This window comes from Ictidomys tridecemlineatus, chromosome 3, assembly GCF_052094955.1.
Source record: "Ictidomys tridecemlineatus isolate mIctTri1 chromosome 3, mIctTri1.hap1, whole genome shotgun sequence".
NCBI classification, from domain to species: Eukaryota; Metazoa; Chordata; class Mammalia; order Rodentia; family Sciuridae; genus Ictidomys; species Ictidomys tridecemlineatus.
In genome coordinates this window covers 69,579,165-69,599,011 of record NC_135479.1, presented here as the reverse complement: position 1 = coordinate 69,599,011, position 19,847 = coordinate 69,579,165, and the positions used below count along the sequence as shown (strand labels likewise).

General features: G+C 35.5%; 1 long non-coding RNA gene across 1 annotated transcript; it reads left to right on the top strand.

Annotated features, from left to right (window-relative positions):
* The first annotated feature begins 2,569 nt into the window (after nt 1–2,569).
* On the top strand, nt 2,570–19,096 carry LOC144375831 (uncharacterized). The gene is made up of 3 exons (XR_013435691.1): nt 2,570–2,748; nt 17,904–18,030; nt 18,953–19,096. It is a non-coding gene; the product is annotated as an uncharacterized LOC144375831 (long non-coding RNA).
* The last annotated feature ends 751 nt before the right edge of the window (nt 19,097–19,847 follow it).

The window sequence follows — 19,847 nt, the reverse complement described above, 5'->3', positions numbered from 1 at the left end:
CGAGAAGGGCGATAGCTGGGTCAAATGGTGGTTCCATTCCCAGCTTTCCCAGGAATCTCCATACTGCTTTCCAAATTGGCCTCACCAATTTGCAGTCCCACCAGCAATGTACAAGTGTACCCTTTTCCCCACATCCTCGCCAGCACTTATTGTTGTTTGACTTCATAATGGCTGCCAATCTTACTGGAGTAAGAGCGCTGAGCTTTTGCCCTTTACGTGCCAATAGCAATCCCTGTAAGGCAGCTCCTGAGAGTCTCTCAGTCCTGTTAGTCCAGAGCCGTTTCACTTCTCTGGCCCATCCCCCCCTTCCTCCTGCTAGCCAGGCTGCCAGGTCCTGTTCACCGGAGGCGGTTCCCCAAAGAACCGGTTACACTTGCAGCCCCACCGCGTGTCTATTTCCCGAACTACTGAGCGCTCTCTCCGTCATTCATCTAAGCCCCAGTGCTGTGGTGTGGTGATCTGGGGACCAACAGTTTTAATTTTCCCGGACCTCTTTGGTGGGCATGCCCCCGGAAACTGGCGGCTAAGACCTTGGGTGTAGTTGCTGGTGTTAAGAGGATTTGGGGATTGGGAATCCCCTCTGCTTCCCTACAGACACGCCCCCAGGGAGATTCCCGAGGTTTCCTGGCTGCATGTATCTAGAGGGGGTTGGAGTCACACACCTGCTAAAGTGGATTCCACTGGGAAGGAATTCTGTGGGCCAAACTCTGGTGACGGCACCTCTCTGCTATGGTGGGCTCCAGGCTCCTTGCTGGAGTGTCCCAAGGGAGGGGTGGGACTGGTCTGTCTCTGGTTGGTTTCAGCTCCCGGTTCGCTACTTCATGAAGGCCTGGCTAGAGACCTCTTCCTAGAGTCTCTGCGCCGCACCTGCTGGGCTGCACCTCGGGGTCTCACCACAGGGTCGCTGGCGGGCGGGCGGTCTCTAGCCGCCCGGTTGCCGGGGCCGCGGGCTGCGGGTGGGCAGGCGGTTGCCGAGTCGAGTCGCGCGGGCAGCAGCTGGCAGATCCGGAGCTCTGCACTGTGCTGCGTGGCAGAGATTCACTCGTCTGGGGCAAACTATCACCTCCAAAAATCCTATCAATTGCCAGCAGGTCTCTCTTCAGTGGAATTTCACCAGGAGCCTCTCAACCAGTACAATCCAAGCATAAGGATCCGTTTCTCTGACCCCGTTACTGTGGAGGTATTGAAAGCCTCGCGTTCCTGCCGCCGCCTCATGTTCCTGTCGCAGCCTAGACTGAGGTCGGCTTTAGGGGCATCTAGGGCTTTGGTAGCGGCGGCAGCAGCTTCGTTCCTGCCGGGAAGTAGGGCAGCGGGAATGCTGTCCGCGTGGGCTTCAGCCGGGGCTGTGGCAGTGGCAGCGAGGTAAGGTGGTGGGGCTGGGGTCCACGTGGGGGGCAGTAGGGGCGGCAGGCAGCTTCCTTCAGGCGGCAAGGTAGGGCTTCGGGGCTGGGGTCCTGGGGGGTGGGCAGTTAGGGCTGCTCCGGTGGCAGTTACGTTCATGCCAGGAAGTAGGGCAGCGGGGATGTTGTCCCCATGGGCTTCTGCTGGGGCGGTGGCAGCAGCAGCTTCCTTCTGGCGGCAAGGTAGTATGGCAGGGCTGGGGTCCTGGGGGGTGGGCAGTTAGGGCGGCAGCTACATTCACGCCAGGGGTCCATGCCACCAGTGTCCGCGAGCTGTGAGGCCTTTTGGCTGCTCCTATTACTTGGCGGCTGGGGCTGCGAGGTGTCCGTGTGCGGTCTTCCCCACAAAGGGCCGCGGAGCTGCGTGGATGCTGGCAGCAGCAGCGACAGTGGCAGCGGCTGGCCTATGAGGGCGCAGACATTTGTTGCAGTTCTTGGGGCTTTGTTGTTTTTCCTTGGGCTTTTACCCTTCTTTTCGTTAATTTTGGATAAAATGTTCCCCATGATGTAAAGATTGAGCAAGGAACCTTGGTGATGTGGGAAGCTTTGCCGAAAGTGCAGTTTGGATTCTGCTTTTCCCATGGTGGCGGCTGGATGAATCTTTACTGCTGGCCCTGGAAAAGGCTAGGGCAGCTTGTTAGTTGAGTTTTAAATTTCCCAGTGTTGTTTTTAAAGGGTTTACGTGCATAGAAGAGGGATGTTCACCTTAAATAAGCATATGAGTGGTTAACAGGGAATGTTTTCCTCTGGGAAAGGAAATTTGATAGCTCTGACCCATGTCAGTCTGTGAATATTTAGACCTGTAGTGACTTTTTAACATTTTTCATAAAAACCTGTTATTTACAGTGTGTCATATGTTGTTAATACTCCTTGCCTTAAGTTCCCTGGCAAATCTTTTACATGCCTTCTGAGAAAGTAGACAATTGATAGATTATCCAAGGAATGGAAAAAAATGTGAGTGGGTGATTTTGGACAATCCCTGAGAGCTGGCATTGTAAGACTCATCCTATCCCCAGTAACATTTTCATACAATAAATGTGAACACTTTTGAAGCCTTTTTATAAAGATACAATTTGGGAATGATATTAAGATAAGGAAAAGCTGTTGATTGATTTCTTAGATTAACATTTCTTCCCTTTTTTCTTTAAAAAAGTTTTCCATGTGACAACTTCATGAAGATGGCCAGTGATAAGCAAATGTCTGATGATGATGACAGCCCCAGGACCAGCAGTGGCAGTTCAGATGCGAACCAGCAAGACCCTGCTGCTCCAGAGTCTGAAGATCATGAAGAAACAACCTTCTGCCACCCATCAGAAGAAGAGCACCAAACTCTCTAGCAAAACCACTGGTAAGTTATCCACTAGTGCTAAAAGGTAACATTGTCAGGTTGTCTTCCAAGCAATTAGATGCTTTTATTTTTACATCAAGAACAATACTGCAGAAATACTTCATAGTTTTCAAATTTAAAAAACTCTGTGAAGGGCCCGGGGTTGTAGCTTAGTGGTGGAGCACTTACCTAGCATGCATAAGGTACTGGGTTCAATTCTCAGCACTGTGTATAAATAAATAAATAAAATAAAGGTCCATCAACAACTATGTGTGATGCAGATCCTGCCCTCTGAACTGCCTGTCCAGCAACACCCCTCAACCCTGCACAGACTTGGGTTCCAGGCCCTATAGGAAACACTGTCCATACATTCTCTGTGCCCCCAGTCCTGATCATCTGTCAACACAACTGGTTCTGAAGCTGGATGCTGGGTTGGTGCCTCTCAGTCATTTTAGAGCTTGCCTTTCAGTGGGAAACTTAGTCATAAATTTTGTTTTTTACCAAAAATATAAAAGAATAAAAATTGGTTTTTCATTTATATCTGTTTATCATTCCAATGTTTGATTTTATTATTGGCCATTACCTCTTCCCTACTTGGTAAGAAAATTATATATATCCATGCTTGTTCTATATACTTTGAGTGATTAGTCAACATTTTGGCACCATAATGAAATATTGGACGCAGGCTACTTATGAAGAAAAGAAGTTTATTTAGCTCACAGTTTTGGGGATTCAAGAACATGGTGGAGCACCAGCTCAGTTCTGTACAGAAAAAGCAGCAATCAAGATATCAGCACATTTGTATCAGTTTCCTAAATCTCCATTCCTGCAGTGGTGATGTTAATGGGTATAGATATATGCCTGGATAAACACTGGGATACATTATAGGAAAAGTGCACTGGGCTTGAAATCCCATTATTTTGTCACATACAGTGAGCAAGATGAGTTATTTTTTTCAGAAGTAGAAATTAACTCATCTCTCAAGGTTTCTCACTTTAAAAACAACCCTGATAAAATGATGGCTAGGAAAAGATCAGGTTCTTGCATATTTATCATATCTAGCAAGACATGTGAGAATGTGACAGACCCTTGTAGGAGTTTTCTTCAACAATAACCCTCAGCTTTCTTGTGATGTTAATAAGAAAGTTTAGCTATTATGAGTCGCTGTGACATATACAGTCCTTTGGCTATTCAAGAAAGTTGCAGCTAGTACAGAGAAAGTCCATTGATACTTGTATAATTATTTTACATTTTTCCATTTCACCTAATTCTATTATTTAAAAACGTGTTTTAATATTGTTTCTTGGGCATCCTAGGTATTATAGCATCTGAAAATAATTAAATTACTCATGGTTTTCTAGTACTGAAAGTAACTCATTTGCTGGAAAAGAAAACATTCCTTATTTTCATTCATATTTTTTTCTTCTGTATTAACACAAGTTTTCAAATCAATTTTGAATAATAATGGTGATAGTAAATATGCCATTTATGAGGTTATTATATCTTAACTCCAAATCTACCATTTGATACTAATCTTGTGATACTTAGTTTGGAAATTTGCACTTCAAATCACATTTTTGCTTTACATTTTGATTCCCCATTAAAGTCTACAGAGAGAGGTATTGCAAGAAGATCCCAGGCTGGGTTGTGATTTAAACATAAAGAAATAAAAATAAGTTTGTAGGGTATGTGACAGACTCAAGGATTCTATTTCAGGGAGTCAAAATGGGAACTTGAAGGGATTTGTTTTTCTTTCAAAGTGAGTTTATTAAGACATACACATTTTCACATTCACATTAATTATATAATAAGTTTAAAATTCTATACAATTGACTTAAAGAAGAAGTTTGATCAAACATTTTCACCAGCTCTCTGGAATTTTAATAAAAACATGAAAATATAAACTTCACATCTATTGTTGACATATGTTAGGCAGCCCCCTCCTTGTGTAATTATGTTTTTGGCATTTTCTTTGAAAAATTTGATTTTCTCTTCTGAATCAAAAATAAGTGTATTTGTGTTAAATTTAGAATATTTAGCTTTTCCATTTATCTTTCAAAATGATTTCCAGGCTGTGCTCAGATGTTATGTAAAAGTTACCATCCAATACAATGTTTTCTAAGAAACCTTTTCTTCAAGGCACTGGCAATTGTAATTTAAAAATAAAATAATATAACTAGTATTGGAAATCTTTGTGACAATTGGTGTCAAGAGCTAAATCAGATTTCTTTTAAGACAGAATTAAAAAAAAATACTGAGGGACTCATATCTGACAATTCTGATAAAACATAAAACCTCCCAATGCCCAAACTATTAGATACATCATTTAAACAGGATAGAAAGATTATAAAATGGAATTTTATTTCATTTTATTTCTCAAATACATATAAATAAACCATTTTAACCATCATGTTTGCTAGCAGAATCATGAAATAAAAACAACTTCTGCATTCAAGAGAAAAATTGTAAATGCTCTTTTTTTACCTAAGAGCCCAACTTATTCTTTGTTGTTTTCTACACCTGTATTTAAAAATCATTACCAAAGGCCAAGAGTCGATTGGTTTACCTGAATTGAATAGTCAGTAGGTTCTATTGTTGCTACATACAGCATGTGTGTCATTTAACAAGCCCAGGACTCAAAATGTTGGAGCTTTTCTAAAAAAAAAAAAAAAAAAAACTTTTAGGAATACTTGAGAATTCCAAAGTGACTCTGAAAGTCGAATCCTAAAGTCTAGTACACATATTCATGGGTACTGAAGCATGTCTAGTATGCACACAAAATTACTTGCTTAAATTGATGTAAAACAGAGAACTATACTTAATATTAAAAGAAGTTGCATAATTAAGACTACCCTCCTTTTGTTGCTTATTTCACAATCTTTTAAATTTTCTCAAAATAAAGAGACCCTCAAGCCAATTTTTCTGATTTCAGTCATTGAAAAATTAAGACATTTCTTTCAAATCCATTATTAGTGAAGAATGTTTTGAAGGAAAATGTTTCCCACAGAACCTAATACAATTTCTAATTGTTTTTCAAATTTAGAAACAACTAATGCCTGGATTTGATATTTTTTTCAGGCTAGCAAACAATACTAACAGGATTCATACATAGAATTTTATGACATAAGCAGGAAAGTCTGCTGACATTCACAACATTCCTACCACTCTTCTTTCAATCAAAAAGATGGCTGAGAATTAGCAGTTATTTGTTGTCAGTACAAATACACATTTAAACTTTTATTTTTTGACTAAAATTTTAAATAGTCAAATTTTATTCCACTTCCAGGGCTCAAATAAAAAAAATGAAAATTAAAATGGGCAACAAGGCCCATATGCCAAAGTTATTTTTAACCAGTAATTGTAACCTATTGCCAGTAATTATTTACATATATCTGCTTGTTTTATGAAATAACCACTGGTAAGTTATATAGGAGAAAATTTGCAAGAATGGTACTTGCCAATGGGTTATCTTAAAGCTTCTGGAATAAATAAGCATTTAGAAAACATCAGCTCTTAAGCTTTTTTTAAATCTGTAATTTGAGTTAACAAAACATTTTCTAATATTACTTTTCCACTGTTATATTCTGGAGAGTCTAGTTACATGTAACAAGTGTGATTTATTAAAAAAATAACTAAGTCACATGTAATGGAATGCTATATACTTGCTTTTAATATGATATGGAAACAGTTTAAAGCAGACAAAAAATCTGTCAAATCAAAGTACTGTAAATAAAGTTCATTTTATGTACTCCCAGTAGAAAACTGCGAAAACATCACTACCAAAAGATTACCCACTCTCCTCACCAGGCAATAAAAAAAAAATCATCACAATTGTTTTATTGGTGAGCTTAACATTTCCCTAGGATGTAATTAGAAGTTGTAAAGCACTTAAAGCTTCAGCAGTAACTGTTGAAAGTGATACAGTACAAAGCTAAAGCCCGAAAGGTTTCAGATTGCCCACCCATCATTCACCACTTCTCACCCCACTAATATGTAAAAGCTCCTGTTAATTTTTTTCTTTTTTTTTCCTTTTGAAGTTTTTTTTTTCTTTAAAAATTTATTTGCTGGTTGTTTTTCTTGGTTGGCTAAAAATATTAATGCTAGTTTCAACAATAAATAAATTAATTAAATTTTTTAATAGACAGAAGGAAGAAATATGTCAAGCAAATATAAGGGAAAATTACTTAGGACACTTTTTTTGGTTTTAAAGGGGAATGAGACACCTTGCAGTCTTGAAGTGCTACGTTATTGCTGTTTGTTTGTTTTATCAAAATCTCAAATTTTGAGAATCACTGAAATATAGACATGGTCTGAATAAAAAAGTATGGTGGAAAAAAATAAAAACAGAATAATGAAGGAAATTTAGCAAATATATAGTTCCACAGCATCATCTTTTCCATTTTGAAAATACGTCTTTACAGGTGTGTTTCCTATCTTGATTTCTGCTCAACAATGTTTATCATGTTCTGAATTCAACAGTAATTAATGTGTGCTGAAGGCTCATTTGTTTCTTACTAAATGTCATTAATTTATTTTTGTCCTCTTAAATTTGAAAGACCTGCTACCCATGGGAGCTGCTAAATCTTCATAGAATTCTGGATTCTGTGTTTAATGTCTGTCTATCAAGGGGACAAGGGAACAATGTGTTTAATGCACATATTTTCTCTATCCATGTGTAAGAAGCTAAAACTTTAATTTTGTTAATAAAACTTACAATTGAGTAAAAATAAACACTGATTTTTAGTGACATTTGAAGCACTGTATTTAGTTTTGCTTGAAGCACCATATCTCCTAATGCTGCTTTGTTTCTATAGAGTTATATTTTTAAATATTTGTGAATTAGAGGAACTCATTTACTGAAAGAGTAGCAGAAGAGGCCAAATGGGATGTTAAAAACAAAGCAAAATTGGAAAAGAAAACATTCCTTAATTTTAAATTGGTTTATAATTAATTTGCTGGTTATATTTTAAAAATTGATAATCTTTTAAACATTTATTTGAAAGGAAAGCAAAAATTGCAACTTTATCAGTAAATTCTTCACTAATATATAAGAAAATATGAACTTAAAAATCATCACTACATTCTTGAATTTTCAAAATTACAATGTTTTGTCACTTTACCTTGTGTTTTTATTGTTATATTATTGAGAATTGATTATTTTTCTTTTAGAATTTCTTGAAGAAAAACAGTTGAATTTCCATAAAGGTGATTAGTATGTTTTGAAAAAAAGTTAAAAATTATTTTCATGTGGAAAATATTGGAACCCTGGTGTTCTGCCCTAACCCTAGGGCAACAGTTAGTTTTCTGTGTTTCTGGTATTCTCTTTCCCTATCTGTTGAATTCCACAAGCCCACACACAGACTTTGAGCAAAGCTTCTGTTAGAGTTGTTCTGACAGGGATGTCAATGTCCTGGAAGCCCATGAGCATGGGATAGTAATGCCATCTGTGCCCAGGGGCCAGTGATGGGAGCATGGAGCCAAGTACAGGGAGGGGCGCCAAGGATGAACCACCTCTATCCTGCTGTGAAGGCAGAGCCAGAGGAGAGTGCCTGGGCCAGCTTGCCTGACCTCCTGAACTCAGGTATGAACTCAGCAGGTCTTCACTCCATCATAATGTGCCTGCTGCAGGAAAAATGAGTTTTTACAGATTCTTGCACTTTCCTAGTTTTCTTTTGGCTCCCCGCCGCTGGCAGTCCTGTGGCTGTGTTTGCTGTGGGCATTTGAATCTTGGAAGATCAGGGGAGCTGCTGGACATGGTGAAGGCATTCATGCTTTTCAGAGCGGGAGCCCGCTGTTCAGGGAGAGAGGCACCAAGGTTTGGGAAGGCCAGGCCTCACCCAGAAGGTCAGGGTCATCACTTTTCCCCACAGAGGCTGAGAGAGCCTGTGAGCCAGGGGAGCATGCAAATGGACATGCCTTTTAAGCATTTCCAGTGAAGGGATTTAGATTTATAATCCTTTCCCCTCAGTCCTTCAAGTGGAAATGTGAAGTCTGGGATGTAGAGTGCCTTCAGAAACTGAGAATCCTTATGTCCAGGCTTCCTGTGAGATCCTGCCAGGACCCAAATCACTAAGGATAAGTTATAAGATAACTACCTGCCCTCAGTTTCCTAAACAAGCTAATTTTAAAGATCCTTTATTGCAAGAGTGCAAATATAAATATATGGACATTTTTTTCTTGTAGAAAACAATGTATATAGCCAGTGATGAGCATATCAGGCATTTAAATATAATTCATAAAATGCTACTTCTTTTAGTTACCCTTGTTTTTGCATATCACCTTTTTGTTCATAGAGATTAGGAGTGCTAAGTACTTTTTTTGTATTTTTAACACTGTAAATGTAATAATAAATTAAATAATTTATGTAAACTTAAATTATGAATTGTAATTCATAGTTTCTTAGATTTTTTTTACATAAAAACTAATGACTAATAATTGGTAAGTGTGGGTGAGACTAAGATTTAGTGACAGATAAACCAAATTGTCACCCCAAAAGCATAATCATAAGCAAAAGTTATCCCTTTCCTGTTGATGGAATGCGTAGCTTACCCATAGCTACCTACTATAACTATAGTTGTCTTTGTTTCCATCCCACAAGCAGCAGTTTTTCATTTGGTTCTTTTGTTTCAAAGCTACTAGTGTCAAGTTCCATTCTGAACCACTAATCTGTAGAGAGATAAATATTGGAATTTGATACTATGAATTTAGACTAGTAAAAAGATAATTTTATCTGCTTCAACCCACTCTGGTGATATTTTGCAATGTTGGTTGTCATAACTGTGTTTGGGATATATAGTGGGTTTATGCCAGAAGCATTCTACCATTCATCTGACCACCTCCTAACAACAACAACAACAAAAATGTTGTAAAAGCTCAATGCTGCTGATGTTGAGAAATTGTATAAATCTCTCCTATCACTTCATTTATTACTTCCCTTCTTTTCTCTCCTGTCCTTTCCACTCTGCTCACATCACTCTTTCTTCTTGTGTTATGTCTCTATAACTGGGACAGCATATCTGAGATTAAAATTAGAAAAGATTTATTTTGGCCTAGTATTTTGGTGTGGGTCAGTCCATGATTGCTTGGCCCATTGCTTTGGGTCCGTGGTGGCACAGTACATCATGATGGGGAGTGCATAGTGGCTGGGAAGCAGAGAGTGAGAGAGAAGGAGTGGAAGAAGGGGATGGGATGCCAATAAAACTTTTAAGGGCATGCTACAATGAACAGACTTTCTTCCACTAAGCTTTTTTCCAGCACCTCCCAATATGGCCACAGGCTGGCAACCAACCTTTAGTACATGAACCTTTGGTGGACGTTCAAGATCAAAACCATTATTCTGTTCTGTTCTGCTCTGCTCTACTCTCCTCCTCTTCTTTTTTCCCCCAAATCTTCTCTTCCTGTGTTCTCTTTCTATTTTTAATCTGTCTTTCTCATGGCTGTCTCTCTCCTATCTTCTTTATACTTTCTGCTTTCCCCAATGGAGGTGGTAGTTTTAAGTGGCAAATTCCTGAACTGGAATAAAAGGTTTTGTTTTGCTGCTTTTAGTTTTTGTATGGTTGGGATAATTTGGTTCATTAATTGCACAGAAAATAATTCTTGAAACTAGTGACAATAACTTTAAATATTTTTGGTTGGCATTGATCTAGAGCTTTTGTGTTTTTTAAACTATGAAATTTTTCTTATAAAATTAATTTAATTTGGGCATTATACAGTCCTGCATTTTAACAGGTTTGCTAGAATAAATTTTCTTTATTTTTTGTACAATTAGCTGTCTTAGAGTTACTTGACTATATATTTCAATGACCCTTTTTACGTTAGTTTTCATATGCCATTGTCATATAACCCCCGTAAAATACATAGCAATACATTATCTTCATTATTTGATGAATAATGAAACAGACATAGGTCAAAGGACTTTCCATATAGTTGGGGCAAGTTAGTGATGAGGAAGACTAAGATTTGGAGGTAGGTCTTAATGCCTGGGATACTTTTAAAGTCACCAATTATTTTTAGCTCATTTAATCTTCCTAAAAACACTTGAATTGAGTAATTGTTCCCACTTTATAGATAAGAAAGTTGATTTAGGGAGATTACACTCTATATTCAAGATCACCAAATTTATAATGTAATTAAAAAATATTTTGTTTTAGTTGTAGGACACAATAACTTTATGTTATTTTTATGTTGTGCTGAGGATTGAACCCAGGGCCCCCCACATGTCCTTGGCGAATGCTCTATGCAAGCCATGACCTCAGCCACTCATAATATAATTTTTACTGTTTGCATTGAGCTGTGTTGCTTCTTAAATTATAATTCTTCAAAAAATAAAATTGTCAAATTTTGTATAAAATCACAAAATCTATGATTACATGACTAAATATTTCTTTTGACACAAAGGTTAATTTGCCACTTGAATTGGTTGGTAAATTGAATATTTGTCTTACTGCTGAAAGTTGAATCTCTGAAAGTTTACTGAGTTTTTTTTTATCATAAGGTAGCTCTTTTTGCTATTTAGAATATATTTTTTGAGACCACTTAATCCAAAAATAGTCCAAGTGGTAGCTCTCAGCTGTTTTTTGAGCATAGTTAAGGCAGGTGTCCAGCATGGTGGGATTTATGTTGCCATTCTGATACAGATAGATTTATGTAAGGGTTAAGCTTCCCATTTATCTCATTTTCTAAATTGATCATATAGACAAGTGAAATAAATTGGGTAGTCATTGTTTACATCATGTTTGAGGCTGTTTCTTTCCATTGTAACCTAAACCTCAAACTGACTTGACTTAACAACAGAGTAAATTATAATAATACAGTTTTTTTTTCTTTGTGAAACATTTGGAGATTATTCTATGCTAAATTAGCATATCATTTTTGTGAGGTGATAGGAACTGGTGATATTTATTTTATTTCCTAATTGGAGAATTTAAGAGTTTGTTACTTTGCCCAATTTAATCCAAGATAGGATTTTGAATTTGGAGTGTCAGGTTTTACAGAAACAAGCTAGATAATCATTTTATTAGGTTAAAAGAATATAAACTTAAATAGTTAAGCTGCATTTAAAATATTTTTGATATTATTCAATTTTTTGTATAAGTTTTAGTGGTTGAATATTAAAATATTTTATATAGTACATTCATTGGCTGGATTTGGACCGTTGATAATATGATATTGTGGATTTTGGAGGAAGTGAGAGAAGGAGTCTGACTTTTGCTAGTGTGCATGTATGTTGGACGTGAAAAAATGTACTTTTTTATAAATGATGAAGATTCCAAACTTGACATTATGTTGCATTATTGTAACAAATATTTTTCTTACTTCAGTGAGGAAAAATACTAATATCTAAATACTCATTTATTAGAATAATGTGTGAGGATATCACCATTAATTATTGCTGAATTAAAGCTGAATTGCATGCTTTCTAAGTAACGGAGAACTCTGCTTTTTGAGATCACTGTTCTCCCAGAAGGCGAAAAATGTTCTTATGTGGAGTTTGAAAAAGCATGGAGTTTTAAGTTTGGGTGATTTTTCAAAAGTTAGACAATTTAAGGATTGGTTAACTTTAAGCTTGAAATTTTAGAGACTGACTTACTTTGAGGACATTACTAAATTCAGGAAGTTGGTGATTGGTTGATTTTCTTCACTGAATAAAAAGTTGAGTCGACCTTCAAGATTGATTGGTCATAGCAAACTTAAAACTACAATTGTAGTTGAGTTTTTTCCATCTTGGGGCAAGAGCAGAAGAATGATCTTTTTCTTTCTTGAAGTTGAAGAATAGGTACTCTATTCTCTATATTTATGTTACACATATTCATGTTAGCTATTGTGAAAATAGAGTTCTGGTTTTACTTTTGAACTTTTTTTAAAAAGGTAACAAATTCTACATTTTGTTATCTACCGAAATCAGGATTATTTCATATTTGGGACTCAGGCTGCTTCAAGAATCATTTATATAGTGAAATGGATTTTTTTGGTAGAAGTTCTGTAAAAATTATGGTGAAGATTGTGTTACTTTTATGTCTATTATTCTGGTTGATCATGTATTTGCCAAGATTAACCTTCACAGATGATGAATTATGGATCTGAAAGTTTTTGTTTTTTATTAGAGATATATGTAAAATAGAATATTTTTGGAAGGAAAGTTAACTAGCAATTATTCCTGTTAACATTTTAGAAGGTTTGATGAATATATCATGTCTTTTATTTGATAAGATATGCTGAATCATTTTAGTATCTTTGAATCACACTACAACAATTATTATATCATAGCACTATGTATATAAATTCATTCAGTTGTTTAATATTTATAATATATTTATTTTTCAGAATAAAATAAAATGTTACCATTTATGACTGCTGGAATTGTAACAAAACAGTTTTTAAAATTGATATATTGTAACTTCATTTAATTTTTTTCCTCTATATATTTAAGATATGTGGGGCATTTATTATCTTGGAAGTAAGGAAAGCCAAAAAGAATTTTTCATATAATTTCTTTGTTATATTCAAATTTTATTTAAAGTACTATATTTACAATTTCAGAATAATTTTTAAAATAGTGGGCATTTATTTTATATGAAGCCTGTAATTTTTTTCTTAACCTCAGTTTTTGTGTCATACCTTGTGACTTCCAGATAGGTATTATTTAGTAATGAAGCTATAATTGTGATTTTGATAAAATAATTTTACATGAAATCTCTTGAAAAAATGTAAATTCTGACTCTTATTTTTGTTTACCGGGCAAATTTATTAACCTATGAGGATCACCAATTACATTAATCTTAACCCAACATTAAAATAGATATATACAAAACAGCTATTGTTTTTCTACCACATGGTATTCAGGAGTTTTATTCTTAAGAGTTAAACTTCACAAAATTATACTTAATTAGCACCTGTATTTTATAAGGAAAAAATTGTTGTTGTCCCAAATGTGGTTATTTGTTTATTTCTGTGATATTTATGATATAAAGTAATGGATTTCAAATGTGTCTCTTTTCATATCCAGTGACTAGTTGAGCATTTATTGCCTAGTTAACTGATTTTAAAAAGGATCATAGGTGAGGTGGTAGGCTGTCTTTTTAAATTAATTGGGAAAAAAAGCGAGCATTGTACACTTTTCAATAAAAGCTTTGTTTTCTAGTCTTTGTTAATAGGTAAAATGGCATTTTCTGTTTAATTTGCATTCTTTGATTGCTGGTAAAGCTGAACTTCTCTTTATTCACTTTTTAGCTGTGTAGATTTTACCTACACTTGTCAAATTTATGAAATAAAAATAGAGGATTTGCTATTATAAATGTGAATTTCAGATAAATAACAAATAATATTTTTAAAGGTGTCATGCAATATAGGGGATCTACTTATGCTTGAACAAAAGTCAATGTCTATCTGAATTTCAAATTTAATTGGGCATACTGAATTTTCTTCTAATGCTCATTTTTTAATATATTCATTTTTAGTTTTCCATGGAACTTTATTTTATTTACTTATGTGTGTTGCTGATAATTGAACGCAGTGCCTTACACATAAACTCTACCAATAAGCTACAAGCCCAGCCCATGGAAAAAATCATTCTACTTTCTGGTTTTTATCAAATTTTCAGTTATAATTCCTGTTTTTGTAAGAGTACTTTGCATAAACTGAATATTAGTTCTTTGTCTTTTTTGGATGTTTCAAACAAATGCTTCTGGTGTTTTCTGTCTTTTAACTTCATATTGTCCTTTGTTGAAAAAACACAAGTTCATAATTTCAACAGAGTCAGTTTAGTCAAAATTTCCCCATGATGCTTAGACTTTTATTTTATTTAAAAATTATCATCATTTACAGTTTCAAATATATTATTCTATCTTTTCTTTTATTTGTCTTATAGCATATATAGTCTATTTGGTTTTATTTCATGGCTCCACATTTAAAATGGCTACATTTATGATGGTTTGATTCAAGGAATTTTTAATCTTGAAAGCAATATATATTCAGTAGGACAGTATTTCAGATTTTGAATTTAATCTTTTGTTACACTAGTTATATGCAGCATAATATTTGTTTGTAAAAGAAATTAGATCCAGTGGTTAGCTATCACTGAGCTACATTTCCAGCTCTTTTAATTTTGAGACAGGCTCTTGCAAAACTACACAATTTGACCTGCAACTTACAGTCCTCCTGCCTCAGCTTTGTAAGGAGCTGAGATTACAGGCAAGTGCCATCATGCCTGCAGGATCTTCTTTTTTCATGCTGAACAATAGCAGGGAACTGAAGATCCCAGATCATAAATCCACCATGAAGATAAATGACTGGTACTCTGTTTTGTGCTGCTAATCTGTGAGGTTTGGTAGGACAGATATAATAAACATATACCTGAATTTTATTTTATATTATAATTGTTTTGAGATGTAACCAGTTTAAGTTGAGGACGATTTTTATTAGGGATGAGGTTAGAGAGATAATGGGAGGAACAGAATTGGGAAGACTTGTAAGCCATGGTGAGGACTTTGGTTTTTACATGAAGTGAATAGGAGGATTTTCAACAGAGGTGTCATAATCTGAAAAATGTTTTTAAAAAGAAGCTTTCTGATGACTATTGAGGAAGGATTGTATGAGGGTATGACTAATTCTAATTAGAGACAGCTAATACTTCTCCATTATCCACTTCCTCCTCCTTTATTTCTAGAATGAGATGCCCTGTGGTTTAGATGGCAGCATGGCTATCAGTTAGACAATCTAGATTTCATCATCTTCTAATGTTAGTATTGGCCGTGTGGTTAAGTTTAGGCCAGTTATATATGAAGAGCAGTGAAATATGCAACTTCTGAATTGTCTTTTTAAAGGTCCTTGTCCTTGATTTTTTGCGTCCGTCTTCTTTTCCCTTCCACTTACTGTAATGGCAACTGCCTTGAACTTATATGGAATTCCTGTCATGAGGGTATCAGCCCCAGAAAACCTTGTGGAGAAAACCAGTACTGCTTTCTCTCCCAGCAGCCACCTGTGTAGCTCCATGTTGTTTCATGAAAAAGAATACATTTTTTTTCTTCTTTGAGCCAATGTATTTTGGTATCACTTCATTAAAAATATTTAACCAATATTCTATAAAATACCAAAATTGAGTACCTGAAGTGGGGTATTTTATAATAATAAAGTTTTTTTTAATTTTATTTTTATTTTTTGTTGGTTGTTCACAACATTACAAAGCTCTTGACATATCATATTTCATACATTAGATTGAAGTGGGTTATGAACTCCCAATTTTACCCCAAATGCAGATTGCAGAATCACATCGGCTATACAATAATAAAGTTAAAATACATGATACATGCTAAATCATTGGCTGAAATACTTTATAAAAACATTATAAGCTAAAAAACTTCAGTGACTCTCAATTATACAGTGGTACAATATTTGGTGAAAATGCCACCTCTGATAATATTTATATGGCATAAATTTCTCTATCCTTTCTATACCTCCAGGGAAGTAGTTAGAATCAGATTGCTAATATCGTGATTACTGCTTGTTTCTTTAGCAGTTACTACAAGAGGGCATCAAAGAACAAGCAAGTTAGTTTGTATTTAGAGTTCAAAGTGTGACTATAGTTTATAACTATTGGATATTCTTTTTCTCCATTGTTTGTGGTCTGAACTGTCAGGTGGAGCATTGGGGTGGTTGGAAAACATTCCTCCTGTGTGCCAAACAGTGATGATTAAACTACTCATTCTCAAAAACCTCCTGCTAGATTTTCTTGGCTCAACTGTGGAAGCTAGCCCAGGCAAGAATCAAATTAAGTATTTGCTTTTTTACCTGAACTAGTCAGTTGAATTAAATAAAAGCTACAGTTTGAAATATAGTCTTAATTCCCTATAAAATAAATGCTTATTTTTTTTACCCATGATATGTTAGCTGTGGCTCTCTTCTATGTCCTCTCTCACACCCAAGATTTAAGCTGAAGAAATATTGCCATGTGTGGGGGGATACATTGCCATTTTTATGACAGAGGAAAAAAGAAATGGCAGAACCAGCTTCTTGGAAGTGACATTACATTTGTTTATATTTTACTGGCCAAAGCAAAGCAAGTAAGTGACTGAGTCTGAAATCACTCAGGTAATCAGGATCATCTCAAGTCATTGATGTCATTGGGGTGAAAAATCCTCTTGGTATGAATCAGATGACTTCAAGGAACTTAGTTGTAAATCAAGAGAGAGAGGGTTAGATCTTCCACTGGTGTCAGAAAAAAAACAGAGTTGACAAGTTTAATATCCATGACAAACAAAATATTTAGTTTTGATTACTTTCTTGTGGCACTGACAGAAAACAAATAGATCTATTAGGTTTTTGAGAGGATTTTGTTGTCCAAAATCAAAAAAGTTTGACTTGCAAAAACCTGTGGTGTTTTGATGTTGCTTGACACTTAAGTAGTTGAGTAACTCTTAGTCCCAAATATACACCAGCAAGAAGTATACAATTAGATCTTTGCTTCCTTGTTGAAGCACATTCTCTTCTGTGTCCACTTCATATATGGACAGAAAAAAATTTTGGAAAAGAAAAAATCTTCCAGAGGCCAAGACAGGGCTCCCACCATCAAATGGATAAAAAAATTTCTTTCAGGGAACAGAACCTTAATTTAACCAAAAAACATTTTATTTTGGAGCATAGGTTCTTTGCAGTTCTTTTCCAACAGAATTTCATTATTGATAAAATAGGTGTTTAGAATTATTTTCAGAATAAACACTTAATTGTATTTGACCATTGAATATTAGGCGTGATAGTGATAATATATAGCAAAGATTAGTTATCTGTTAGTTATAGGTCACTGATAGGGAAGAAGCCACATGATACCTGTTGAAGTGGGTTGTCATCATCCAGAGCTCCTAGACTTTGAACAAATTCCAGTAATTGAGTGGAACTTTTAATTAACTCTTGAGAAAGGAGATGTCTCTTGTATACTGGGAAGAAGACATACTTGCAACTCTGATATTTAGCTATGTATATAGTCTCTATATAAAAAGAAACTATATCTCAGGTTTCTTATTGCTAGATAAAGTCACTAAACCAGTTTCTAAGTTTGGGCAGTGAGGTGAGAGTGAAGGTGCTGTGTGATGCTACTCTTAAACACATTTGTATTACAAAAGCTGTTTGTCTGTCATACTCTTTTACCCATCCACTTTCCTACCCATGAAGTGTTGGTGAGCTAGGGACAAGAGAAGTGCCACAAGAAAAGCTATAAAGAGCCCACTGGATGACCTGGCATTGGAAGACCTTGCAGAGATGAGCTATCTACCTCCCCTGAACCATTTGCATGCCCCTGTACTCTCTGTAAAGGTAAATTTACTATCTATCTATCTATCTATCTATCTACTTATTTATTTATTTTTAGTCATTGTATTTTTGGTCTTGTTTTATAGCATTTTAGCCTATATTTTAATGAATACAGATGGCAGTGCTCTAAGTAATAAATACACATAGCAAGTTAGATTTGGAATTATTTTTATGTTTTTTTTTTCAGTTGAATTTTTTTATTTTTACTTTTCTTTTGGAGATGGGTGTTGGGGATATGCCAGGAATTTAATTCCTTGACATTTAACCTCTGAGCCACATCCCCAGCCCTCTTTTCATATTTTATTTAGAGACAGGGTCTCACTGAGTTGCTTAGTATATCACTTTTGCTGAGGCTGGCTTTGAACATGCAATCCTACTGCTTTATTCTCCTGAGATGCTGGGATTACAGGTGTGCATCACTATGCCTGGCAATGTATTAAGCATGATTAAAGATTGATATCCCAAATACATGAAGAGTTCCCTGAAACTTAATTATGTAAAAATATTAAAGTCCAGGGTTGGGGTCTTGACTCAGCGGTAGAGCACTCACCTTGCATGTGCGAGACCCTGGGTTAGATCATCTGCACTACATTAGAAAAAAATAAATAACTGAATTAAAGATATTGTATCTGACTATAAATAAAAATTTAAAAGTTCAGTGCATAAGTGAGGAGAGTATTTTAGTAGTTAACAAGTAGTACAGTAAAATTTGGGAATGTTTCCATAATTTTTCCCATAACTGAGAAATCAAATAAATGCATTTTAAATCAACCTTGAGTTACCACTTCCATTCTCTCAAAGTACTTAAAATAATTCCATGTTCTTGAGAGTTTTAAAGGAAAGGAGCCCATTCATACTTGTTTGTTTGTCATGCTTTATCTATTTTTAATCACTGCTTTTCTTTAAATATTTTGTGTGATTTCAGACTCTGGTACCTCATAAGTATTTACCCATTACCACCTGGTCTCCTGTCAGATCTTCACACTTTCAGAGCTGCAGGGAGAAGCTGGGAGCATTCCCCCCAACTCAGCACTGGTGAGCACCCTGCACTGTGGACATTGGCATATGAGTCAGTCCTTGCCACTGGAAAGTGGGTCTTGAGGTTTGGGATGGTAAGATCTTCCAGTAGGTTGTGGCACCCATTAACTGTTAGATGACTGTTGTCCTAAATCACTGAATTTTGATGAATGTTTTAATGAACTACAGCATGTTTGTTGTTGAAATAACATGATTATTGGAGGTATGAGTTTGGCAAATTTTTGTAATTAGTACAAAATGTTATTTTTAGTGTAATTTTAACTGTACTTGAAAAGTAATATGCATAAAATGAGCTTCTTTAAACTTTTAAGACTGTTGATATACTTCTCAAATTTACTGTTGTCTTTATGACAAAATATGTAATTTTAAAAAATCAACTGAGATCTGGGGATATATCTCAATTGGTACAGTGCTTGCCTCACATGCACAAGGTCTGTGTTCAATCCCCAGCACCACCATAAATAAATAAATAAATAAATAAATAAATAAATAAACAAATAAATAACCAACTGACAAACTTGACTTCTACCTCCTCCATCACAAAATTACTCTGGGCTTCCTGTACATTTGTGTTTTCTAACATGTAGCAGTATGGGCCTCCATATTTTTGTGAACTTTTAAGGTTAATTGTGTTTATTTAAATGGAATTAGGTCCTCAAGCATATTTGAAATTACACTGTATCTTGATGCATATAGCTTGAGATATTTTCTAAATAATTGTATCTTATGAGTACATAGAGCTTCATTTTTAGTTTACAAATGTGTTCCCATTACCAGCAATA